Source organism: Crocuta crocuta, unplaced genomic scaffold (assembly GCF_008692635.1).
Source record: "Crocuta crocuta isolate KB4526 unplaced genomic scaffold, BGI_CrCroc_1.0 scaffold13, whole genome shotgun sequence".
Lineage (NCBI taxonomy): Eukaryota > Metazoa > Chordata > Mammalia > Carnivora > Hyaenidae > Crocuta > Crocuta crocuta.
The window spans coordinates 7762477-7767791 of NW_027530007.1; positions in this window are offsets into that span (position 1 = coordinate 7762477).

Here is a 5315-nt window from a genome sequence, read left to right on the forward strand (position 1 = left end):
AGCCGCTCTGGGAACTCAGCAAGCTCTGTCAAAATATTTTTAGCATTTGTTCTGTTTAAAAACCCTGAGGTATTAGAGTGCACTAATCTTTAAAAAGGTTAATTTATTCATAGAGATTTTGACAGAGATGTATGACACGGTGCGGCCGCGGCCCCTCCCCGGGGGGGAGCGTGCTCGGGAGCCGGGTGCCCTGCGCAGGCCCCCCGCCCGGCCCGGCACCGGCAGGACCCCGCTCCCTCGCTGACCTCCGCCCCCTCGGGGGGAGGCACTCAGTCGTCAGCCCCTCCGGTGAAAGGTGGGGCCCGACTGAATCTCAGGCTTGGGGGTCCACATGTGGGGAGACGGCCCTGTGGCCTTGGGCCCCCACCCCGTCTGCAAACAGCCCTCCGCCAGCCCCCAGGGCTGGGGTGGTGACACCCACGCGGTGCCTGGGGGTGAGCTTGGCCCCTTGGGCTCCGCCCGGGTATTCACAGCCCTCGGGGGGTCGTGGAGGCCAGTCTTCCTCCCCCGCCAGATCACTGGGGCCCAGGGCAGCCAGGGGCGGGAGGGGATCCTCAGGCACCCCACAGGCGGGCTGGGCTCCGTCACCCAGGGGAGCACCCACCCCGCAGGGGCTGCGGCTTCGGGGATCAGCATGTCTTTAACGCTTTCGGGAAGACAAGGCTCTATCCCTCCAGCACCCAGCGGGGTCCCACCTGAGGCTTCTGTCCTGCCTGGGACTCCTGAGCAGAGCTTCCCAAGCACAAACGCCACCTCTCCCAGGAAGCTCTTCCTGACTGCCACTCAACCCAGACCCCAGCGTCGCCCTGCTTCGTGTCCTTCAACCACCCTCTGACAGGCTCAAGGTGTGTATCCACCTATCGTTTGCATGCTCGTCCCGGGGCCCCCAGCAGAGGGCAAGCCCAAGGCCTCGGGCGCCCCCACGTCGGGACCACGACCCGTGTGGTCTGTGAGCCACGTGGCCACACGGCTCCTGGACGCCTGGCTGACGCCGGGCCTGGGGACACCAGGGGAGAAATCAGGTAGACGTGCAGCCGTATTTCTGTGCGGTGCCTCTTCTCCTGAGTTGGAGTCACTGGGCCCGAGGGTCCGGCCTCCCCTGCCCCCACCCCACCCCCGGCTCAGTTGTGCACACTCTCGGCACACCCCGTGCTCCCTGCCGCCTGGGTGGGCCTGGGTGGCATGACCCCGAGAGCCGGCCAGGCCTTCAGGGCCACCTGGCCCGGGCTGGAGTCCGGCTCTGCCCAAGGGTCTTTCCCTCTGCAGAATGAGCTGCCAGCCATGTACCAGGCAGCGCCCGGCGCATCCTGCCCAGAGCCTGGAGCGCCCGGGAGCTCGGGTGTGTGACCCCGAGGGGGGGCGCTGTCACCCCCTGGTGCCCACCAACAGCTCCTTCCCTCCCCGCGGGTGAGGCAGGAAGGGGGTGCAGGGGCCAATTCCCCTCCTGCTGCTCGTGGGGTACCCTGAGGCCGGGCTCACATCNAGCCCGGCCCCCGGGCGCCCCCCTCTGGCAACCTCTCTGCCGTCCTTGAACCGAAGGGCAGCGGCCACAGTGCTACGGGAGACAGATGTGCTCGCGGCCGCCGTAAACAAGGCAGGAGAGGGCGGGGATTGGGTTACGCCGGTGAAGTATCGTAAAATAAATAGAAGGACGGTTGGTATACTTCAGGTAAATTAGCCTGATTCAAGCTGTCAGCTTTAGGAAAAGTCTAAATAAACAGGGCTTGCCGTCTCTTCCCGGCATAGGAAGGGGCAAGGACACGGAGCCAGGCCCGGCAGCCCGGCTAATCTGTCACCCTGCAGGCGGGCGGGCGAGGGGCCCAGGCCCNAGGGTGCAGCCGTCCCCCTGAGGCAGCCTGGCCATGGTCACCACTGCCACCAGCGCACGAGAGAATGTGTGTGACCCTGCCCCGGGCCGGGCTGGGCTCCAGACACCTTCCCACCTCACCACCGGCCTCCCAGCAATGAGACTGGGGGACGCCCCTTCCCACAGCAGCCGTCTCCCCGGAGGACCCTGTCCCGAGCCCCGGCCGAGTCGGGAGACGCCCAGGGGTGGGCGACCCGGATCCAGGGTCTTCGAACCACCGTTTGGGGCACGTCCTTCCCTGCTCTCTGTGTCCCTCTGTCTCCCTCTGTCTCTCTATGTCTCTGTCTCCCTCTGTCCCCCCCGTCTCTCTCTGTCTCCCCCGTCTCCCTCTGTCTCCCCCCGTCTCTCTCTGTCTCCCCCCATCTCCCTCTGTCTCCCCCTGTCTCTCTCTGTCTCCCTCTGTCTCCCTCTGTCTCTCTCTGTCTCCCTCTGTCTTCCCCCGTCTCCCTCTGTCTCCCCCGTCTCTCTGTCTCCCCCGTCTCTCTGTCTCCCCCGTCTCTCTCACCCGCAGATCACAGGCATGCCCCTGCTCCCTATGCCCCGTCGGCAGTGGGCACGCCTGGGCTGAAGGTCAGCCTGGCACCGCCCCCCCCCCCCCCCCCCGTCTCATGGGTAACCCGTGAGCTGCTCTCCTGTGCACACGGCCCCTCCCAGGACCAGTCGAGGAGGAGCCCACTGCCCCCCATTCTCCCAGGTCCTCAGTCGGTGACCGTTCACCCCTTCCTCACCTCGGCCTGTCTGCGGGGCCCCGCGGTGGGAAACGCAGCCCTCTGCCCACACTGACAATGCGGGTCCGGGGCACCTCTCCGGCCCCCGCAGAACCCAAGGCCCCAGAGCGGGTGGGGCGGCCTGCGTGGGACTCGGTCCCCGTCCCTGGAGCTCGGCCACAGAGATGGGCCTGGCGTTGCCCGGCTCGACTCGGCCCTGCGCGCTGCCGGGACCCCGGGCAGCAGCGCGCCCTCTGGAGGCTCCCGGCTGATGCCCTCCGCGCCCCGCCCCCGCTGGCTCTCTGAACGGGGCCCTGACCGGAGCTGCTGAGAGCTCTGCCCACGGCCCCGGAGGAGACACGCGTGTCCAGGAAGCCGACTTTAGGGGGAAAACCCGCATCTCCGGCTTCACAACCGGCGAGTCTGGGCTAAGCCGGCCGGACCCCTGGGGTCCCGCTCTGGGGGCTGGCACTGTGCCCGGGGACCACGCCCAAACCCGCACCACCCGGTGCCCAGGGCTGAGCCCCAGAGTGCAGCTGTGCTTGGCCAGGCGTTTCCAGAGGCCTCTGGTCCCGGTGCGCCCCCGACCTGGACCCCAGACTCTGGCAGGTTGGCCCGGCCCTGGCCCACCCCCCATGAGCAGGGCTGAGGCTGGGGGCAGGGGCGGGTCAGAGGATGCGCGGCGTCCTTGGCGCCCACGGGAGGAAGCGGTTTGATCTTCGAGTGGAAGTTTGTTGATATCCATTTCCCTTCCTGGAGAAAGTGCAGTTAGTCCAACGGATCCAGGGAAGCGGGCTGCAGCCAGGAGCCCGGCCCTCACCCCCCAAGTGGTTCAAAGCCGAGGTGGTGGGGCTCCGGGTGAGGGGCAGGAAGGCCCCTCTACGAGACCCCAGGGCCTTGCCCACCTCCGCGGCCCAATTAAGCCTCCGTGGGGCCCCACCCCGGCCCCTCGCCCGACCCCACCCATGCCCGGCTCCTCCGGGTGCCCCGAGCCCACCTACGCTGCTGCCCTTTTAAGTTGGCATTTAATTTTCAAACGGGTCCAGAGCCCCTGCCCCTATGCCTCCAGGACTCGGGTCCTGCTTTTCCCCAGCCGCACCCAGACCCCAGGGAGCCGCTGCCCTCAGCTGGGTCCCTCCCCGCCCCCTGCTGGCTGCCCGGCTGAAGAAGGCGGGTCGCAATCAGGGTGGCCTGGCCAAGGGCCACGGACCTCGCCCAGGCCAAGCCTCGGCTCGAGGGATGGGTGTCCCCGGGGCCGGGGTCCCCAAGGCCAGGCATTCTGTTGTCCCGGCCCGACCTCTGGTTTGGGTTTGCGGCCACTTCACGGTTCCTCAGTGACAGCTTGGCCGCAGGAGAGAAGGGGTCTGGGCTCGGCTGCCCCCGCTGCCCACCCCCTTGTCTCACAGATGGAGGGCCGCCCGCTCGGCCGCCCCGGGACCCTCACCAGAAAGAAAGCTCAGCAGTGCTGCCGCCAGCCTCCCACGAAGGGTCTAAGCCCCAGCCCGACGGGAAATCACCTTCCTAAGACCCCCAACAGCCCTGGGCACCCCGTCTCCCAGGATGCTGGCCTGACCGCCGGCTGACCGCCCATCCGCCTGGCGGTGAGGTCGCAACGGCGCAGGAGCCGCCTGGCCAGATGAGGGATGGGGCCTGTGCTCCAGGCCGCCGCCATCCCGGTGAGCGTGACTGCATTTACCGGAAAGAACTTGCAGCTCAGAATCTGATGTGCTGTTGTTTCAGCCGCGAATGAACAGAACCTTTAAAATCGCTGATCAATCGCGCCTGAAAGTTGGCAGTAAATTTTACAAATGAACCTTGCTCCGGCCCAGCGCGCCAGCGGATGGCCAGGACCCCCAGCACCGGGCGCTGCCCCGGACCCACGGGCGTGACCAGGTCCCCCCCCGCCCCCCATGCTCAGGGGTCCCCAGGTGCGACCCGGAACACGGAGCCCAGCGCAGGTCGCCCCAGCCAGGGGCCCTCGTATCTGTTGTTTCTACCTGATAAAGAAATCGATGTCTCTCCCTGCGGGCACTGGATGGAGCTCACAGATGGGACCGCGTTTATGGAGAGATGAGCGTGGGCTTGTCGCCCCAGAAAACATCTGCCCCGAAGGCTCTGTGCCCGCGTCCTCTGACCCGTGCGCAGACACCGGAGGCCCCTGCTCCCCGCCGTCCAAGTCCAGGCTGCCCGCCACCGAGCGCCACGCAGGGAGGGGGGCGCGGGGGTCTTCGTTGGGCCACCCGCTGTCGGCTGGCCCCCAGCTCCAACAACATGGACCTCGATGGTGCTGGGACGGGGTGAGTGGAGGCTGCCAGGGGGTCAGAGGACAGGTCCTGGCTGCCAGGCAGCAGCGGCCTTCGGGGGAGGGCAGCCGGCACGCACGGGCCTAGCCGCGGGTCTGGACCGGCCCCGGGGCCCCGCCTAGCGGGATTGCCAGCACTTTCCTCACCAGCTCCGTCCACCAGCTCTGGGGGACCCTCTGATGCTGCCTGTCTCTGGCAGCTTTGACTTTCAGCAGGAGTAGGATGTCTTTGGCCCTAGGAGGGTCTGCTGGGAGCCAGAGCCCCCTGAGTGAGCATCNGGTCTGGACCTCACAGAGCCCATCTCTGGAAGCCCATCCTCCCTCCGGGTTGGCCTCTCCCAGGCCCGGGGCCGTCACCTCGGAGATTCCCCTGCGCTGGACAGAGCCAGCTCCCGGGCCCAGCTCCCCGGCCACCTGCCCGCCCCCTCCCCCGAGCCAG